This window comes from Orcinus orca, chromosome 15 (assembly GCF_937001465.1).
Source record: "Orcinus orca chromosome 15, mOrcOrc1.1, whole genome shotgun sequence".
NCBI lineage: Eukaryota > Metazoa > Chordata > Mammalia > Artiodactyla > Delphinidae > Orcinus > Orcinus orca.
Genome location: NC_064573.1, coordinates 7,857,880 through 7,881,190, shown reverse-complemented (window position 1 = coordinate 7,881,190; position 23,311 = coordinate 7,857,880). Strand labels below are relative to the sequence as shown.

The 23,311-nt window shown below is 34.9% G+C and overlaps 1 protein-coding gene across 1 annotated transcript in view; it reads left to right on the top strand.

Moving 5' to 3' along the window:
• Positions 1-23,311, top strand: part of DOK6 (docking protein 6) — a 419,479-nt gene that overhangs the window by 69,280 nt on the left and 326,888 nt on the right. The gene's annotated exons all lie outside the window — the stretch shown is intronic.

The following is a 23,311-nucleotide window of genomic DNA, read 5'->3' as shown; positions in this document are numbered from 1 at the left end:
TTCATGCTCATTTCTTTTGGGAATTTACAGATCTTCCTTCACTTACCATGGGGTTACATCCATTCCAATAAATCTATTCTGGGAATTCCGTGCAGGTCCAGTGGTTAGGACTTGGTGCTTTCACTGTGGCGTCCGGGTTCAAATCCTGGACTGGAAATATTGTAAGTGAGAAATGTATTTAATAACCTAACCTACCGATCATCACAGCTTAGCCTAGCCCTCCATAAACATTCTTGGAATACTCACATTAGCTTGCAGTGGGGAAAATCATCTGACACAAAGCCTATTTTATACTAAAGTGTTGAATATCATGTAATTTATTGAATACTGTAGTGAAAGTGAAAAGCAGAATGATTGTCTGGGTACAGAATGGTTTAAGTGTGTCAGTTCTTCACAAGCATGATTGTGTGGTTGCCCGGGAGCATCAGGAGAGAGGATCGTACTGTGTGTATCACTAGCCTGGGAAAAGATCAAAATTCAAAATTGGAAGAATGGTTTCTACTGAATGCCTATCGATTCCACAGCATCCTAATGTCAAAAAACTGTGGAGTCGAACCGTTGTAAGTCAAGGACTGTCGGTACATAAATTCTCTCCTTCAGCCATTGTCTCCGCTGGGAGTGTTCTAATGCTTTCTCACTCAGTACACACCTGTCTCCTTGAAATCCCACAAGGACACTTTTCCTGACTGCTTCCCCAACAATCTGTTTTCTGAATCTTTCTTCACTTTACCCTCACACTTGATTTATTTATGAGTTTAAATGTTTATGGGAAATTTAGGTTCAGGTGAGTGAAAACTTTGAAAGTCTCCGAAGACCAGTGAAGAGCTTACCATTTAGTGAGAGAGAACACACACAGAAAGAAATTATTTTAAAATGGTATTTTAGTATTTAGGGAACAAATCAGTAAGTTATACACACTTAGACACTCATAAATTATTTCGTCTAGTGTAATAGCAATGCCCTTTCTTGATCTCTGACTGAAAGGTGGTTATGGAAGTGTGACCAGCAATAAGGATGAAAAACAAATGAATTAAGATGTGGAAGAAGTTTACAGATATCACCCTACTACCTATTTAATAAAATGTATCCTTTTTAAGAAATAAAGTATATTTTTCATAATTATAATACTTTGTTATTCCAAAATGCTACCTCTATGCAATATAAAATCTCTTGGAAAAATATTTTTTAAAGCACATCAAATTGGAAGTTATGGTATTTTCTTTACAGAAATGAATCTTAACATAAAATTCTGGCAAAATGGCAAAAAACTTGATATTCCACACAGATTTTGTTTTCAGGCAAGTATCATATCAATAACTATGTAAACTATATCAGTAGAATGAGTTATAAATATACCTCTAATCATTCATTAACATGATTTACATTGAACCTACTCTAGATATAGAGCAGTTTCTGTAGCTTTGACATCATGTATATTATACCTCTTTTAAAAAATATATTTCACGTTTTCACTCATATGTAGAAAGTAGCAGCCTTTTATATAAAACAGGTTATATATACATTTTTAACATATATGATTAAATGGTAATCACAGACTAAGAACCATAGGAAATCTAAATTGTAGCTCAGATTCCCCGATCAGTCCATAAAGACCTATTTGTTTTACTAAACAGAAGTACAGGAATCTTCTTCAGAGAGATTCTTCTCCTGCCCCTGTTTCAATACCAATCCCATCCCTCTTCAGGTAATCACTTGTCTGCTGAGCATGTACCTCTCCATGGAATGACGTAGGTGGCATGTGCTACTGGATAAGATATGTGCTCTGGAGCCAATGGACTCATTGGCCTCAGCAAGTGACTGTCACTTTGCTTCAGATTCCTCACGTGTGACATGGGATACCAAGAGTCTTATTGCTTGGAGTTACTGTGAGGCTGACATATAAGTTAAATTAATAATATATAGTCCCCAGCACACAGTATTATTGTCATTATTATTCACTCTGAAGGTAGCCCTGGCAGAAATCGCTTTTCTCCTGAATTGTCGCCATTACCTCTCCCCAAACCACACACGCACAGTGATACCTCTCACTACTAAGATGCAGGAATGATAATAGAGACATTACAGCTACAAAGTTTTCAGGAAACTGGCAGCAAAAAGTGCAGAGAATTTTTTTCAGAGATTGAGAGCTGAGGCCAGGACCTTCTTTAAAAAATATTGATCACATATCAACTCCTTGGTCATCCCATTTATTTTCTTCCCATGACCCCAGAGATCAGCCCGGCTTCCCCCTTCCCATTGCCATCACCATTTTATTCCAGTCAGGGTTTCTTTTCTCCTATTTCTTACATAATAAAGCAAACATTTTTGAGTTTTTCCTTATCCTTCTGTCCCTAATGCATACAGAAAGTCCTGTTCAGATTTCCATGTGTTCCATAAGTCTGTTTGTGTATGTTTTGGCATATCTCAAATAGATATTTTACTAATTCTTGGTTTACAAAGTCTGAGTTGTTTTACCATACAAATTAATACACCTTTAGAAGTGGAAGGTGAAAAGAGCGGTATTTTATTTATTTTTTTGTCATATATTTTGCCAAAAAAATGTTGGGAGGGACAATTTTGAGGTCATGCATATATTTTGAAAAATAATTCTGGAAAGCCTGTCTCTACATAAATGGATTTCTAAACAAATTTCTGGTATATATAATGCATTATTGCAGGCTGCTCTTTCATAGTTCTAAATATTCACAGAACATGCTAATTAGTCCAGAAGCTCAGATTGCTGGAGAACTAAATTTTGAAAAAGAATTGTATCATGTGATCATATATTTTCTATTTTTAAGGAGCTTGAAATTTCTAAAACAACACAGACTTTTTTTGCCCCAATGGGCGATCTCTGTGTTTGCATGCGTTGTGACTTCCTATAAGTGATGAAACACTAGTTCTCCCAGTGGTATCATTAGACAGCAGCTACCTCTCACAGCACAAATGGGAGGCTATTCTGTTCCATGCTGTTTTCTTCGGCAAACTTGATACCCCACATGCAAAGAGTAATTTCATTACAATTAAAATGTCATGTAAATAAGTGAGGTTGATAGAATATGCAAAATTCAGAAAGAAAGAAGAAAAACCTCCACAATGGATTGTGGAAATACAAAGAAAATATGAAAAATGTTTCCAGTTAAGAAGTAGTTGTTATGAGTTCTTTTAATTCTTATATATTTTAGAGAAATTTAATTTATTAATATATGCCTGGTAGCATATACTTAAAGTAGAAAATACCTCTCGTATCATTTAATACAGATTTTTTACTTAAAGAATCTTGAGACCAAAGACTAAAACTGTGACCACCTATATTACTAATTTAATGCTTTGTTAAGTGTCTTGTGCAATTAGAGCAAGCAAGCAAAAAAAAAAAAAAAAAGACAATTGGCTCTATTTAAATTTAATTTTTTTGCTTAAAGTAAAAAATATGATTTTGAGATAAATATAAAGTGATAAAATCATGAAGCATTTATGATTATTTAGAAGTCTTATGTTAGGTTTTATATTTAACTTTAGCAAATTGCATCCCCTGGTTTCCAAGTGGGTTGATTTTGCATACTGCTAATACGTGCAAGTATGTATCATTGTGATGAACTGAGTGACACTTGCCTCCTGTGAATAGTATGGGGACACGGGGTGACTCTTGCTCCCACTGTGAGTGATGAGGGAGCAGTTGAATAGATTGCCTTCAACACGTTCTGCTCCTAGGACAGCCTATGATTCTTCCTCATACCTGGCCTCAACACCGTATATCGTTCTTGGAGGAGACAAAAAGTGTCATATAAAATAAAGCTACTCTTTTTAATTTCTTAATTTAGAATACGATGCCTTCACATATTGAATTGATGGGACAGTAGCCTGACCAAGAAATCAGGAGGCCTGGAAAGCATGTTTGGATAGGGAGCTCAGTGGTATTTGTCAGAATGCAGAAATGTTTAGAGGTTCTACAAGTAAGGAAATGTTTTTCACAAACCACAGAAATATGCAGTGCTGGAGGGGCCTGTTCATTGCTTTTATTCATTTTGAGTTCCAAGAAATATTTTATTTGAAAGAAGTAAATGATTGCAGAAAAGATTGATTACTGGAGTAGATGTTTACTCAGTCATCTCCAGCTCATTGGTTCCAATGAATAAGCTTTATATGCCTAAGTGTTTTCTGACTATAAATTAAATATATATTTATTGTAAAAAAATTGGGAAATACAACAAGTATATACTAAAGAAAGTTAAAATCATCATTGAAAAAAATTATTTCTCTATTTTGTATTTACTTTTTAAACAAATAGCAAACATTACTGTCCTAAAATTCCTCTAATTTAGTGGACAAATTTAGCCTATCATATGTCTAGATAATATATTTGGCACTGTATATTTATAATTTTCAGTGTTCAGTAGTTTAGTTACATTCAATATTTTAAAGGTATTTCTTTATAAAAATGATACCTCTGGGGTTACTCACAAAATTGCTTGGGTGTATATACTAATTAAGATAGGAATACAGGTTAGCTATTTCACTGAAACAATATTAACAGATCACCTAAGAATTTTCTTCTTCCACAAAATGTATGAGAACACATACTGGAAGGTAAGAAAAATTTATATACATAATCTCTAATATTGAAAGGAATGTGCAAAAATTCGTATATTTATACATTATTAGTGATTGTTTAAATTTATACAAGACCTTTGAAATCAGTTGTATAGCAAGGGCCTAAAATTATGTATGTATTTCTCTACTTCTTGAAATAAAAAGTTTGTTGAAATGTAAAATCACCACACATGGCATGGCATGTAGTAAACACTCAGTAAACATCAGCTGTTAATATTAACCACAGTGAAATGGAAATTGTTTAAATTAACTGAACAATGTTATCAGTATAGAACATCTACTGAGTTTATTTAGATCATTAATGAATACTTTTCTTGACTAATTTCTAGAGGAAATGCATAATTTTTGCACTTTGCTCTCTTGATTGGCCCAAATGCCCTTCACGACAGAAAGATAACTAGTGAAGAATTATATTGCCTATCATTTTCTGACACAATAAATACATTTTGTGTACATAATATAATAGGTTTCTTTGTGTGTTGTTGGATGTGTCTTCCGAAAATAGCTGATGGTGTACAAAGAGTGTTTTCTAAAAATTCAGTAAAACTGCATGGGACTAAATTTGAGATTCTGAAATATTATCTCACTGATCGCATTATTGTACTGTATGTCCTTTGTGTGATGTAATTATGATCATAAATTAGTAAAATGTTTAGCTTGTTATCGGTACGTTTCCTAAGGAAGAACTAAGAATCTGAGCTGAATATTAATTCCAGCCATGACTGAGGGTTTTCTAAATTGCCATAATCATTTATCAGCCTGTTATTTTGCATACAGCTTTGGCCTTAGAGGTTGTTTATTGTATCTGTTGAATTTGAAGTTGTGTGCAATAGGTTGCCTAGGCATGTTTCAGAAATGTACCATGCTATCTAAATATATAAATCATCGGGGTTTTTTGGTTTTTTTGATTTTGCCAACTGACTCGACATTACCACTCAGTAAATGGCAATCAATATGTAGAAGAAAACCAAAGGAATATTAAGAACAGACATCTCCAAATTGAGAGCTCAGATGGGTTTATTATGGCTATATTTGTAAGAAAGTATTCATTCCCAAATCTATCTCTTTTTGTGCAGAGATAATCATATGCCAGCAGCAGATAGAAAACTGAAGAGATGAGTGGTGTGCATCTATAATTTTGATTATCTCATGTAGAGGGGAATACATCCTGTAGAAAGAATAATACATTTTCTTTTTTGAAATTGTACAATAAGAGCTATAAAAATCGCAATATTGTTTACATGAGAGTATGGTGATGTACAATTATTGGTTTTATACTTATGGCTATCATACACAATGGAAAATAGTGGTAGACATGTCACTTCCTTAAATGCCAAAGAGCAATTATGATGGTGGTCCTGGAACAGCAGCATTAGCATCACATGGGAACTTGTTAGAACTCAAATTTCCAGCCGCACCCAGACCTACTAATCATAAACTCTGGGGGTGAAGCACCAAAAACTGTTTTGTAATAATCAGTCTGGCCGATTTTAATGCATGCTAAAATTTGAGAGCTATTGCACTAGACAAAGCAACTAAGCAGAGGAGCAGCAGTCAGTTAATAATGATCAGTTTTGTCCAATGCACAGATATATACCCATTCTACTGGCTCTCAGCTTCCTAACCCTGCCTTAATAGCCACAGTCACTACGTGATGAGGACCTCCCCTAGAATATAAACTAGATGGGGGCAAGGAATCCAGCTCCTCTGTTCACTGCCTGTTACCCCAGCACCTATAGAGGGTAATTTAATACATATTTATTGAATGAGCAAATTGCTGAGAGTTCAATAATTTAAACATTATGTTAATGGATAATGTTAATAACAATTTTTAAGATAGATATAGATGAATAGATCAATGTGTTCACCTTTATTTAAACAAGAGTAACCTCCCTTATCCATGGAGGATATAACATTTCAAGATGCCCCAGTGGATGCCTGAAACCTTGGATAGTACTGGACCCTATATATATTAAATATTATGTTTCTTCCTATACATAAATACCTGCCATAAAGTTTAACTTATAAATTAGACATAGTAAGAGATTAATACCAATAACTAATAATAAAATAGAACAATTATAATAATACACTGTAGTAAAAGTTATGTCAATGTGATCTCTCTCGCTCTCAAAATATCTTATTGTACAAATTTAATCATGCACACACTGTGGCCCCAATTTTTCCAGTTTGAGGTGGGACAGAAAAATTAGCATAATTTTCTTTTTCCTTTTCACAATTTTGCAGATAGGATATTTGTTCTTACCATAGATTTTAGCAACCTCAGCATGAGATTTATTTCCTTTTCTGCCGAGTTGAGAACTTTACCTTTTCACTTAAAGGAGGCACTTTACGGCTGCTGTTTGACGTATCCAAATTGCCAGCATCACTACTCTTGCATTTGAGGGCCATTATTAAGTAAAATAAGCATCATTTGAACACAAGCACTGTGATACTGTGATGTCAGTAGATCTGATGACTGAGATGGATACTAAGTGGCTAACGGGCAGGATGCTCTGGACAAAGCGGTGATTCACGTCCTGGGCATGGTGGGGCAGGATTTCATCACGCTACTCAAAACATCAGGAGCTTTAAAACTTCTGTGTTGTTTATGCAGTTTTCCATTTACTACTTTTGGACTTTGGTTGACCATGGGTAACTTAAACCTCGGAAAGCAAAACCATGCATAAGGGGAGACTCCTGTAATATGTCAATCTTGTATCACTCTGGAATTGTAAGCTAATTTTAGTCAATATAGTTTGACAGGTATGAAAAATATTTAATATTTAAACTTTGTGTAGCATGAAACCACCATGCTCATAACTCTAGCAGTCACCTTCAATAAATCATTTTAATGCATGTACTTGGAATTAGTAAAATTTGAAATGCTAGCAACTTTTGGTGTTGGGTTGTGTGTGAAAGTGTGTTAGAATGCTGCATTTTCTGTACTTTTATGAAAAGAATCCTCCAGAGTGAAAAACAGCCCTAAAAATGGTGTATTCAACCAAAACATGAGATGAGAAAAATAAACTGAAATAATTGTGGTCAATAGCATTCCCATGTAATATCCAAAATGTCATATTCACTAGCAACAGAAGTAAACAGTACTTTAGACTTGTGCTACGTTGCTTTTTAGAACTAATTTCATAGTAGAGTGAATTCTCAACAATTGTGAATTCTCAAATTTATCACTATGAAATGATCTTGAAAAATATTCATTTCATACTAACTTTACTGATTTAACTGGTTAGTGAGCTAATGTGTGTGCGCTGCTCACTAGGTAATTAGAAGAAAAAAGTGCAATTTTTAAAATTTATTTTATGGTTGAAACATACTACATATCAGAACCTAATATCCTCAAATAATTTACTTTCCATCTAAGGGTGTAATTTCAGTGTGAGTTTTCTAATGCAGCACTGCCATGAGCACCAAGTCAACATCTGTTCCTCTCAAGGAAGAGTCACTATGTAGAGTCATCACTCTCAAAATATAATCTTGGGTTTCAGTGAACTTGTGTGTTAGATGAATGATATTTTAGTGGTCTCCATGCTTTTAAATTTGCATAATTAATATATAATGATTGCTGAAAAATGCCTGATGACAGTTAGGATGCATGGTACCTCTTTAGCTTTTCTGACAAGTTTGTAACCATGCATATCATCATAAGGCAAAAAAGAAACACATCAGTCAATGTAATGACTAATTTAAAATATTTCCCACTAAAACACAGAATGCTTTATACTTGTATTAGATTCTTAAAGTATATTTTATAAATGCTAGAATATTAAATCTTCAATTAAGATTTTAATAAATACAAAAGATATGAAACACCAAGTTCATTGTTATCAGAATCAAATTCCCATTGCATTTATTTTAGGGGGAAGAGAAACAGGAGATTTGGAACAATTCTCTATAACAATGGAATAACACTTCTCCCTTGATATCTTCAGAAGAACTAAGAGAGCTGTTATTTCAGAAGCAATTGCTTCCATTTAGTATTACAATTGTTGGTCTTACTAAAATTAAAAAATGCCATTAGATTGACTTTTATAGTGGTAAGTTGTGCTTAAGATGGGTTGGTACTAAGTAAACAGCTGCATAATTTGCTAACTTCCTTGAAGTTATAGCATTGTCATTTATCATAGCTGTTTTGGTGGGACATGATTATTGTATTAAGAAGGATGTTGAATTTGAACATCTTATATATCCAGCAGATGAAATTTCAAGACTCTGAATACAAAAATTATGAAAGGGGAGGAGATAATTGAAGGAAAGATTGTTGAGAGAAAAACTGTATGCTGAGGGCAGAATGAGGGGAGTCACTGATATTTTAAAAGTTGAAAAAGGAGAAATAATTCAGGAAGACAGAGATGAAATTGCAAAACAAAAACAGAAATTCTCAGGTTAGAATCTAGGATCCCAAGGAGACAGCACTTCGAGAAGCAAATGGTCCGCAGTGTCAGATGCAAAGGAAAGGTTGTTACAGTATCTTTAATTGGCTAGAAAATACTAAAGCACTGACAATGTAATACTCTGAAGTGGCTACTTTAACCCTAGGGATGGATCAGTTGTCCTATCACAGCCTCTAATTCCATGCATTTTCTGTGGAATGAGGAATCCCACACTCCGAAAGAACCTACACGTGGTTGTCCTGGCAATTTATCAATCAAAACACAGACTTTATAAAGTACTATAATAATGCAAAAAATTAGTTTTGTTAGTGAAGCTAGTGATTTTCAAGAGATGATAGACTTGCTAAAATATTTTAAATTCTTTTTTCTTCTAATAGAAGGTTCTGCCATATGCAGTCTGTGGATTGATCTCCAGATTGCCTGTGTCTGGTTGAGGATTCCAAGGATTTGGCTTAACTGAATCATGGCCACAGAGTATTATCACATTTTTCTTAAGTGAACCTTAATGTAAACTATAGTTTCTGGATAGCTGGGATTTCTTTGAATCTGCAAAATAGATTGTATGATTCTTTATGTGTCTCCCTGCTAAAACTATTTGTCTAATAAATAACTAGCTACCTGTGGGGGAGATTTCAGTCTGAGATATTCTTTTGTTTAACCTGAAAAGATAATTATAGGAACCTCGAACACTGAAGAAGCTAGGAGTTGAGCATAACCAAAATGCGTCCCGGTTTTAAGTAGAGACCCAGTGAGCTGAGGACAGAATTGACCATTGGAATTTTCACTGTGGTTGATCTGTGCCAGAAGAGGTTCAGTATTTTTGTGGATGCCTAAATCTACTGGCGATTGGCTGAGGAGAAGATGGGAAGCCAGAGAGTGCTGGAAACACCCAAGTTGACAGTCTCCATTCTCATTGCCTGGTGTAGCCTCCTATTTTGATAAATAGTAACTATGGTTAAATTTCCTTCATGTAAGAGTGAAGAAGGCAAAAGTATTTAAAAGCATAGACTTTAAAACAGTAAATTTGTTAGACTGTCTTACAATACCACAAATATTTGTTTTTCACTTCAATATATGTGGCACTTTTAAAAAGGAATTAATTTCCTTTTGGTTAATATATCTGTGTCTAATAAAATTTGACAGATGTCATTTTGTATTGAATAACATTTTTTAAACCAATATTTGTTATTCAGAGACAGAAAAAAGAATGAGTAGAGTCACTATTCTTCCTGAACAGTAGGAGAAATGTTATATTCATATGTATAAAACATTGTTTCAAGAGAAAGACCTTTTGAGAAGTAAAGAATTCCTGAGGGCTCTCAGTGACTTAGATGATGTTTTATAAAACATCTTTAGTCATATCCTCCACATTGAGTCATAGTGGAAACTTACAATATGATAGGTTTCCATGGCAAATATTAAACTACCAATCTAGGTGATAGTCACCTGTCTGAGAGTTAGTGAGGTGCCTGTATGCTAATGCAAAGGACAGTCATTTAATCTTGGTAGGTAGATGAGTAGTTACTCTCCAAAAAAGTCTTTTAGAAATATGTGTGGTCAAAAACATTCTATTAAGTTTAAATTTCTATTGTCTTAATTGGAACTGTCCAAAATATCTCATTTCATTTAACAAACTACGGGCAGGGGGATGACATCACAATTGCTTAAAATAGACACACCAACTCTTGCTTCAGAAACATAATTTTTCATTAAATTAACCTAAAGAGGGAATAGAAGGTATATAAAGAGTTTAATACTGAAACACATGCCTGATATTATCTGACCCTCGCCTCTGGTTAGTGCTTGTTTTAAGGTTTGCTAATTTATTTTTATACCTTGAGTGATGGACTTACTATACACAGTAGTAAACATTTTTCACCCAATGAATGTTATAAGAGGAAAGAGGATATAACGAATAATATTCAAATATAAAATGTATTTATGAGGGGACCTTCAAGATGGTGGAGGAGTGAGACATGGACATCACCTTCCTCCCCACAAATATGTCAGATATACATCTACATGTGGAACAACTCCTACAAAACACCTACTGAACGCTGGCAGAAGACCTCAGACCTCCCAAAATCCGTATGGCTGACAGGATCTTGGTGCTCCGGCTGGGTGTCAGGCCTGTGCCTCTGAGGTAGGAGAGCTGAGTTCAGGACATTGGTCCACCAGAGACCTCCCACTACATGTAATATTAAACAGTGAAAGCTCTCCCAGAGATGTCCCTCTCAATGCTGAGACCCAGCTCCACTCAACCACCAGCAACGTACAGTGCTGGACACCCTATGCCGAACAACTAGCAAGACAGGAACATAACCCCACCCATTAGCAGAGAGGTTGCCTAAAATCATAATAAGGTCACAGACACCCCAGAACAAACCACCAGATGTGGTCCTGCCCACCACAAAGACAAGATCCAGCATCATCCACCAGAACACAGGCACCAGTCCTGTCCACCAGGAAGCCTACAAACCCACTGAACCAACCTTAGCCACTGGGGGCAGACACCAAAAACAATGGGAACTATGAACCTGCAACCTGCGAAAAGGAGACCCCAAACACAGTAAGTTAAGCAAAATGAGAAGACAGAGAAACAGCAGATGAAGGAGCAAGGTAAAAACCCACCAGACCAAACAGATGAAGAAGAAGTAGGCAGTCTACCTGAAAAAGAATTCAGAGTAATGATAGTTAAGCTGATCCAAAATCTTGGAAATAGAATGCAGAAAATACAAGAAACGTTTAACAAGGACCTAGAAGAAGTAAAGAGCAAAAAAACAATGGTTAACAACAAAATAAATGAAACTAAAAATTCTCTGGAAGGAATCAGTAGCAGAATAACTGAGACAGAAGAACAGATAAGTGACCTGGAAGATAAAAGACCTGGAAGATAAATAACCAGTTATCTCCTGGAAGTGGAAATAACTACCGCAGAGCAATATAAAGAAAAAAGAATGAAAAGAATTGAGGACAGTCTCAGAGACCTCTGGGACAACAGTAAACTCACCAACATTCAAATTATAGGGGTCCCAGAAGAAGAAGAGAAAAAGGAAGGGACTGAGAAAGTATTTGAAGAGATTATAGTTGAAAACTTTCCCTAATATTGGAAAGGAAATAGTCATTCAAATCCAGGAAGTGCATAGAGTCCCATACAGGACAAATCCAAGGAGAAACACATCAAGACACATACTAACCAAGCTATCAAAAATTAAATACAAAGAAAAAATATTGAAAGCAGCAAGGGAAAAGCAAAAAATAACATACAAGGAAATACCCATAATGTTTAAAGCTGATCTTTTAGAAGAAATTCTGCAAGCCAGAAGGGAGTGACAGGACATATTTAAAATGATGAAAGGGAAAAACCTAAAACCAAGATTACCCAGCAAGGATCTCATTCAGATTCAATGGAGAAATTAAAATCTTCACAGACAAGTAAAAGCTAAGAGAATTCAGCAGCACCAAACGAGCTTTACAGCAAATGCTAAAGGAACTTCTCTAGGCAGGAAACACAAGAGAAGGAAAAGACCTACAATAACAAACCCAAAACAGTTAAGAAAGTGCTAATAGGAAAATAATATCGATAATTACCTTAAATGTAAATGGATTAAATGCTCCAACCAGAAGACATAGACTCGCTGAATGGATGCAGAAACAAGACCCGTATATATGCTGTCTACAAGAGACCCTCTTCAGACCTAGGGACACATACAGACTGAAAGTGAGGGGATGGAAAAAAATATTCCATGCAAATGAAAATCAAAAGAAAGCTGGAGTAGCAATTCTCATATCAGACAAAGTAGACTTTAAAATAAAGACTATTACGAGAGACAAAGAAGGAGACTACATAATGATCAAGGGATCAACCCAAGAAGATGATATAACAATTGTAAATATTTATGCACCCAACATAGGAGCACCTCAATACATAAGGCAAACGCTAACATCCATAAAAGGAGAAATCGACAGTAACACAGTCACAGTAGGGGACTTTAGCACCCTGCTTTCACCAATGGACAGACCATCCAAAATGAAAATAAATAAGGAAACACAAGCTTCAGATGCTACATTAAACAAGATGGACTTAATTGATATTTATAAGACATTCCATCCAAAAACAACAGAATACACTTTCTTCTCAAATAGTAAAGGAACATTCCCCAGGATAGATCATATCTTGGGTCACAAGTCAAGCCTTGGTAAACTTAATAAAATTGATTTCATACCAAGTATCTTTTCTGACCACAACACTATGAGACTAGATATCAATTACACGAAAAATCTGTAGAAAATACAAAAACATGGAGGCTGAACAATACACTACTTAATAACCAAGAGATCACTGAAAATATCAAAGACAAAAACAAAAAACACCTAGAGACAAATGACAATGAAAACATGACGACCCAACACCTATGGGATGCAGCAAAAGCAGTTCTAACAGGGAAGTTTATAGCAATACAAGCCTACCTCAAGAAGCAAGAAACATCCCAAATAAACAACCTAACCTTACACCTAATGCAATTACAGAAAGAAGAACAAAAAAACCCAAAGTTAGCAGAAGGATAGAAATTATAATGATCAGATCAGAAATAAATGAAAAAGAAATGAAGGTAACAATAGCAAAGATCAATAAAACTAAAAGCTGTTTCTTTGAAAAGATAATCAAAATTGATAAACCATTAGCCAGACTCATCAAGAAGAAAAGGCAGAACACTCAAATCAATAGACTTAGAAATGAAAAAGGAGAAGTAACAACTGACCTTTGCAGAAATACAAAGGATCATGAGAGATTACTACAAGCAACTCTATGCCAATAAAATGGACAACATGGAAGAAATGGACAAATTCTTGAAAATCACCTTTTGAGACTGAACCACAAAGAAATAGAAAATATAAACAGACCAATCAAAAGCACTGAAATTGAGACTGTGATTAAAAATCTTCCAACAAACAAAAGCACCAGACCAGCGGCTACACAGGCGAATTCTGTCAACATTTAGAGAAGAGCTAACCCTTATCCTTCTTAAACTCTTCCAAAATATAGCAGATGGAGGAATCCTCCCAATCTCATTCTATGAGGCCACCATCACACTGGTACCAAAACCAGACAAAGGTGTCACAAAGAAAGAAAACTACAGGCCAATATCACTGATGAGCATAGATGCAAAAATCCTCCACAAAGTACTAGCAAAAGGAATCCAACAGCACATTAAAAGGGTCATGTACCCATGATCAAGTGGGGTTTATCCCAGGAATGCAAGGATTCTTCAATATACTCAAATCAATCAATGTGATAAACCATATTAACAAGTTGAAGGAGAAAAAACCTATATGATCATCTCGATAGATGCAGAAAAAGCTTTTGGCAAAATTCAACACCGATTTATGATAAAAACCCTCCAGAAAGTAGGCCTAGAGGGAACTTACCTCAACATAATAAAGGCCATATATGACAAACCCACAGCCAACATTGTTCTCAATGGTAACTGAAACCAGTTCCTCTAAGATCAGAAACAAGCCAAGGTTGTCCACTCTCACCACTGTTATTCAACATAGTTTTGGAAATGTTAGCCACAGCAATCGAGAAGCAAAATAAATAAAAGGAAGCCAAATCGGAAAAGAAGAGGTAAAGCTGTCACTGTTTGCAGATGACATGATACTATGCATAGAGAATCCTAAAGATGCTACCAGAAAACTACTAGAGCTAATAAATGAATTTGGCAAAGTAGCAGAATACAAAATTAATGCACAGAAACCTCTTGCATTACTATACTAATGACAAAAAATCTGAAAGAGAAATTAAGGAAACACTCCCATTTACCATTGCAATAAAAAGAATAAAATACCTAGGAATAAACCTACCAAAGGGGACAAAAGACCTGTATGCAGAAAACTATAAGACACTGATGAAAGAAATTAAAGATGATATGAACAGATGGAGGGATACACCATGTCCTTGGACTGGAAGAATCAACATTGTGAAAATGACTATACTACCCAAAGCAATCTACAGATTCAGTGCAATCCGTATCAAACTGCCAATGGCATTTTTCACAGTACTTGAACAAAAAAATTCACAATTTGTATGGAAACACAAAAGACTCCGGATAGCCAAAGCAATCTTGAGAAAAGCGGAGCTGGAGGAATCAGGCTCCCTGACTTCAGACTATACTACAAACCTGCAGTAATCAAGACAGTATGGAACTGGCACAAAAGCAGAAATATAGATCAATGGAACAGGATAGAAAGCCCAGAGATATACCCACGCACATATGGTCACCTTATTTTTGATAAAGGAGGCAAGACTATGCAATGGAGAAAAGACAGCCTCTTCAATAAGTGGTGCTGGAAAACTGGACAGCTACATGTAAAAGAATGAAATTAGAACACTCCCTAACACCATACACAAAAATAAACTCAAAATGGATTAAAGACCTAAATGTAAGACCGGACACTATAAAACTCTTAGAGGAAAACATAAGAAGAACACTCTTTGACATAAATCATAGCAAGATCCTTTTGACCCACCTCCTAGAGAAATGGAAATAAAAATAAGCAAATGGGACCTAATGAAACTTAAAAGCTTTTGCACAGCAAAGGAAACCATAAACAAGACGAAAAGACAACCCTCAGAATGGGAGAAAATATTTGCAAATGAAGCAACTGACAAAGGATTAATCTCCAAAATATAAAGCATCAAATGCAGCTGAATATCAATAAAACAAACAGCCCAATCCAAAAATGGGTGGAAGACCTAAATAGACATTTCTCCAAAGAAGATATACAGATTGCCAACAAACACATGAAAGGATGCTCAACATTACTAATAATTAGAGAAATGAAAATCAAAACTAGGTATCACCTCACACCAGTTAGAATGGCCATCATCAAAAAATCTACAAACAATAAATGCTGGAGAGCATGTGGAGAAAAGGGAAACCCTCTTGCACTGTTGGTGGGAATGTAAATTGATACAGCCACTATGGAGAAGAGTATGGACGTTCCTTAAAAAAGTAAAAATAGAACCACCATAGGATGCAGCAATCCCACTACTGGGCATATACCCTGAGAAAACCATAATTCAAAAAGGGACATGTACCACAATGTTCACTGCAGCTCTATTTACAATAGCTAGGACATGGAAGCCACCTAAGTGTCCATTGACAGATGAATGGATAAAGAATATGTGGCACATATATACAATGGAATATTACACAGCCATAAAAAGAAAGGAAATTGAGTTATTTATAGTGTGGTGGATGGACCTAGAGACCGTCATACAGTGTGAAGTAAGTCAGAAAGAGAAAAATAAATAATGTGTGCTAACACGTATACATGGAATGTAAAGAAAAAAGAAATGGTTCTGACAGACCTAGGGGCAGGACAGGAGTAAAGACGCAGACGTAGAGAATGGACGTGAGGTCACCGGGAGGGGGAAGGGTAAGCTGGAACGAAGTGAGAGAGTGGCAATGATATGTATATGCTACCAAATGTAAAATAGCTAGCTAGTGGAAAGCAGCCGCATAGCACAGGGAAATCAGCTCAGTGCTTTGTGACCACCTAGAGGGGTGGGATAAGGAAGGTGGGAGGGAGATGCAAGAGAGAGGAGATATGGGGATGTATGTATATGTATAGCTGATTCACTTTGTTATACAGCAGAAACGAATACACCATTGTAAAGCAATTATACTCCAATAAAGTTGTTAAGAAAAAATAAATGTACAGACAGTAAATGCTGGACAGGGTGTGGAGAAAAGGGAACCCTCTGGCATTGTTAGTGGGAATGTAAATTGATACAGCCACTTTGTAGAACAGTATGGAGGTTCCTTAAAAAGCTAAAAATAGAACTACCATATGACCCAGCAATCCCACTACTGGGCATATACCCTGAGAAAACCATAATTCAAAAAGAGTCATGTACCACAGTGTTCATTGCAGCTCTATTTATGATAGCCTGGACATGGACACAACCTAAGTGTCCATCGACAGACAAATGGATAAAGAAGATATGGCACATATATACAATGGAATAATACTCAGCAATAAAAAGAAATGAAATTGTGTTATTTGTAGTGAGGTGGATGGACCTAGAGTCTGTCATACAGAGTGAAGTATGTCTGAAAGAGAATTCCATATGCTAACACATATATATGGAATCTAAAAAAAAAAAAAGGTTCTGAAGAACCTAGGGGCAGGACAGGAATAACGATGCAGACATAGAGAATGGACTTGAGGACACGGGGAGGGGGAAGGGCAATCTGGGACGAAGTGACAGAGTGGCATGGACATATATATATACACTACCAAATGTAAATAGATAGCTAGTGGGAAGCAGCCTCATAGCACAGGGAGATCAGCTTGGTGTTTTGTGACCACCTAGAGGGGTGGGATAAGGAGGTGGGAAGGAGACGCAAGAGAGAGATTTGGGGATATATGTATATGTATAGCTGTTTCACTTTGTTATAAAGCAGAAAGTAACACACCATTGTAAAGCAATTATACTCCAATAAAGATGTTTATAAAAAATATATTTATATAAGTACATATTCTTTAGTAATCGATTCACTAAGTAATATTTTTCTTTCTTAAATAAAAGTAACATCTTTTTTTACATATGATTAATATAAGAAATATCACTTTATGATAGTTTAGCACTTAGTATATGTTTTAAGACACAAGAGTAATTAAGATAAATTTTTTAAAAGTTTAAAGGTTATTTGTAAATCTTATGATCTAGGGCTTGTGATATTCCACGTGAGAATCATTTAAATATTTTCCCGAATTTTCACCACTGTCTCAATTTTATTACAATGAAAAGTTGAGGACTTTGAATATGAAATTACATAACACAGACTGAAGCTAAATCTTTTTATATTTTTACATACAAATGCTTGATTAAAGCATATTCTAATTCTCCTTCACTCCAATAAAATGTTCCTAGATTGTTCACTTAATATATAAGCTCATATTTAATTAAAATATGACTGCTCTTATTTAAATAAAGCAGTCCCCATAGGATTTTATTCTTGGGCAAACCAAACTAAATTGCAAGTATGCTGTTGATGTTCTCAAGGTGCTGTGCGTTTATGCATCAGTAAATGGGAGTGATATGCTGTCGTTATTTTGTCTTCAAAATAGAAACAGCAGCAGCGGCAACAGTTTTTTGCTAGCAGTGTTCAACTTGATTGAACTGCTCTGTCTGGATGGTAGTTTTATTAAATCAGTGTTGCAGCACAGAAGTTTAATGGAAGAATGGTGATTCAGTGTAAATTTTACCCTGAGATTACCCTCCTAGGAGATTAATACTCTTTATTTGTGCTTCGTGAGCTTATAATTTTAGAATCATTTTGGCTAAAATTTGAAAATTCTTTGAATCAAATGAATCCCAGAATTCTTATTAAGCACAGAAAGCAATAAAATGTAAATGTATTACACCGAATTGGAGCTGCTGCGTATTGTCTTTTTAATTATTACTAGTATATTTCTTTTGGGTGCTGTTGGAATTGTATATTATTGCTTTTAGGTAATATCCACCATTAAATAATGAAAACATTTTTAATCACTTGACAGGATACTTTGCCTCTTACTGATCATACCATCTGTTTTGCTGTTGTGACTATGGACTACTGTTTTTATCTTAAAGTTCTTCACTAATTGCTTTTAAAATATTTGTGCCAAATATGTTTTTTAGTGAATGACATGAGTTGGAGTTCTTTTTTTTTTTAACATCTTTATTGGGGTATAATTGCTTTACAATGGTGTGTTAGTTTCTGCTTTATAACAAAGTGAATCAGTCATACATAAAATGAGTTGGAGTTTTGTTGTTTACCTTATTACATTTAAATACCAAACACTGAGCCAATTATTTTAAATTTTTTTTATGGTTTTCTGAATGGAAATTACCAGTGTGAATGTAACAAATTTGTATTCTATCCAAAGTGATCTATATATCTGTAGTTTGGCAACAGTACAAGGTATTAGCATTTTTCAAGTTACCTTTACTGCAACATACAAAAAGTGTTATGATTCTAAATTGGTATAAAACAGAAAGGAAATCAGATTTGATTTAGTAAATTTGGTCTGTCATTTTATAAAAACATTTAACAACTAATCTTAACTCAAAGGATTACATTATTTTAGTAATTTAAAAAATTATTTTAATTTAGTTTGTTGATTTTTGTTTTCTCTTCTTGTCCTCTTCTTCTTTTTTCTTAACCCTTCTCTCTCTTTGTCAAAATTATTTTGTATTTGGTCCAAATTATAAATGTTACCAAATCATAAGTGAAGTTAAGTGGGTGAGTTGAGGAAGAATACAAATAAGTCTGGCAACACTATCTTATTTACCAAAAAAAAAGTAAAATTAAAACAAAACTTGTTAGCAGAGGAAATGAGTTTTAAAGAGGGAGATGATTTAAGAAAATAGATGACTCCATCCTTGTTACTTTCTTTATATTAAAAATTACTTCCTTCATATCTTTCACACCCTATTATTGTAACATTGTATAACCCTCCATGACCTTGAACCATCTTTCTCCCATAACACCTGCTGTTTTTATCTTGGCACGTTCCTCTGACACATTATGACATGCCTTTTTTTGGGGGGGGGAATGCATTGCATCAAATGAGAAACAGGGTACAGATCTGTAATATTGTGATTGTGCGAGTGTTTCTTTTCAACTCTCTTTATCTCAACCTTAATTTCATTTGGGAGTTAAGCTCTAATAACTACTTACCTAGGAATTAAGGACAAATACTTGAAGGACTCAGGTAACACAAAGAGTAAGAGATCTTCAAAATCCATAAAACCTTGCTCCAATTTTATCGTTCTTATGCAGATACTCATTAAGGGAGATGGAGACTTAAACACATAGGCACATTGTCATTTTTCCAATTTATTATTGTTATTTTATAACACAGTAAATAGTAGCAATATTTGGGTAAGGCACATGTTGATATAATTGACATATTAAAGGTTTTTAATTTGTTGATCCCATTAATGGTTACCACAGACATACCTAATCCATATTTAACATTAAAATTAGGGAATTTCCTACAAAATATTGAACAATTTGCCTTGTTAATTATAAAATATAACTATCTTAATATTTTTCACTAAATCTTTTCTAGAATGTGGCTCATTTAATTTTTATTCCAAATTGTGTCCAATAGACTAAAATTATTGCACCTATCATAACACATAGCAGAATGTTAGATAATCCTGAGAAATATGCTGGGTTGGTACCATTTGGATGTAGAATGGAAGAGAGATTTGTTTGGTGGTACCCACTGTGTTATGCTTGGGCTGATATTTGAGTTTATCCTGACAATCACAGTAATGCTGCTTATAGTGGATATTAGTTGATTTTTCTGTTCACTCTCTCCATCGCCCTCCCCCCCCCCACTGTCTTTTGGTTTAAAAAGCATTCTCTCTCTTTTTAAAATTTTATTATAGTTGATTTACAATGTTGTGTTAGTTTCAGATGTACAGCAAAGTGATTCAGTTATACATATATTCATTCTTTTTTCAGTTTTTTTCCATATAGGTTATTACAGAATATTGAGTAGAGTTCCCTGTGCTCTACAGTAGGTCCTTGTTGGTTATCTATTTTATATATAGTAGTGTGTATATGTTAATCCCAAACGTCTAATTTATCTTCCCCCCACCCCACATTTCCCCTTTGGTAACCATAAGTTTGTTTTTTAAATCTGTGAGTCTGTTTCTGTTTTGTAAATAAGTTAATTTGTATCATATTTTTAAATTAGATTCCACACATGAGTGATATCATGATATTTGTCTTTGTCTGATTTACTTCATTTAGTACGATAATCTCTAGGTCCATCCATGTTGCTGCAAATGGCATTATTTCATTCTTTTTTTAATGGCTGAGTAATGTTCCATTGTATATAGGTACCACATCTTCTTTATCCATTCCTCTATCACATTCCACATATTCTGATCTTGCCTCAGTGCTCCCCATACCTCACCCCTTGCAAGGCTTAAGCCTTGCCAATCAAGATATCCCCTTTCTTGGGCACATAGTATTTTATGCAAAAGTGGGCATTTAGTCCAAGCCAAGCCTATTAGAATCTCCCCTTGAACTTTGCTTCTTAAACTACCATGGAAGAGTTTATTTTGATAGTGGGGTTGGGGAGAGAAAATGTAATGTAATGAGTATTAAACTGAGTCCTTCCTGTACTATCGATAAGGGTTATCATCTTTGAAAATCAACCAATCTCTCCATGACTCAGCCCCCATCTAAAAAATTGAGGATTTGGTCCAAGTCAATGGTTTCTATGATTATTATCCCTTAAAAATGGTTATATCATTTTTAAAAAACCCTGATATATGCACCCAATGGTCCGAATTTCCTTTCGCTGTCTCATATTTTAGATGTCTTATAGCTCATGTATTATTTTCTAGTGTGAATATGTATCACTGGAGGTAAATGCCAGGTAGATTTTTACCCTTATTTTCATTAAACATTGCAAGTATCTGATTTTGTTAAATATATAAGATAAAATTCTGATACCTATTTTTTTCATTCTCTACAACTATAATTAAAATACAGCAATAAAATCTCTTCACTAAATTTGATGCATATTTTAGTTGGATATTTTATATTTGAACAATAGTTGTACTGATCTCTGTTCATTTGTTTGCATTGAAAAAAATCATGGCAGAAAATATTTTTGGTGTTGTCTAAAAGCAAGATGAAGAATAAGCTCTTAAGATTTTATGATTGTTGCCTTATTTTAGGGAGCAACTATATTTCTGTCCGTCTGTCAAATGCTTAAATTAAGTTCCTAGCCTGACTGCATGTATGTAACTCTGTCAGACATACACACTTGCATACATTTGTGTGCATGTTCACACACACATACACACACCTTTGGGTACATTCTACCCTAGCACATTGGGTCCATACTGTGCTTATGGGAAGTTCCAGTCACTTGGGGACTGCGCTAATGGGGATTTCCAGCAATAAGTAATCTCCAGAGAAAAACTGTTTCTTTTCTAACCAATCTGATATTGGTGAAGAATAATATTTTCTTTTTGGGTTCAATGCTACATTTCACTCTCTGATAAAATGCATAGAGACCTTTTTATCATTTGAAAATCTTGCATAACGGGAGAGATTTTTTGCAATTTGTGCATCATGGTAAAATTCTAGGGCAGCAAAGCAATGTAAAGGCAGTGTAGAGTTTTTTAATTGTGAGATCTTAGTTGGGCTAAATTGCTTAGCAATGAAAAATGCAATGAATAAATAGTTCTTACTTGCCAAGAGATCAACATATTTCTTAGTATTATAGGACAGCAATATTATAATTTTATCTAAAAAGCTAATAAACCAGTGAAATATAAACCAGTGAAAATATAAAATATTTTATCTTTAGAAGATAATTGTGTCACCTTCTAGAAACTAAGCTCTCTGTAATTAAATATAATTCTCATTTCACAGTAACATTTGACAGATTAAAATTTAATAAATGCTAAGTCCATTTTAAGGTTAAAATACATATTCTCTCTGGTTAGGTTTTAACTTTTTGTCAATGCATATAACTTATTGAATGTATATTTAAAGATATTAAATAACATTCATTCAAGAGTCAATATATGCAAAAAGGATAAAGTGTAAGATCATTTTCCATTTAGAATTTTTCCTCTTGAAATCTTCTTGCAGTTATTTGATTACCTCTCCTATGTAAATACTTGAAGTATATATGTATGTATTAGTCCACTATTGATTTGTCCATGTACTTTTTTTTTTTTTTTTTTTGTGGTACGCCGGCCTCTCACTGTTGTGGCCTCTCCCATTGCGGAGCACAGGCTCCAGACGCGCAGGCTCAGCGGCCATGGCTCACGGGCCCAGGCGCTCCACGGCATGTGGGGTCTTCCCGGACAGGGGCACGAACCCGTGTCCCCTGCATCGGCAGGCGGACTCTCAACCACTGGGCCACCAGGGAAGCCCCTGTCCATGTACTTTTTTACTGATCATTTTGAGATCAAAATATTGATTCAAATATATGATAAGAATACAAATGAGTAGAGAAAAAAACACGAAGGAAACAAGAAAATAAGAGAGAAAAGCGGGGGAGGGAGAGAGGGTGGCCGAAGGGAGGGAGGGAGGGAAGAAGGAAAAAAGGGAATATTGTAAAAGTTTCTTCCTTTGCTATCATTTTGAAGAATTACCTGTGTTCTGTATCTATTTTCAAATATCTATGTGCTAAATTTCTGAGGTGGGAAAAAGTGACATTCCTAAAAAATTTAATAGGATATTTTGTTG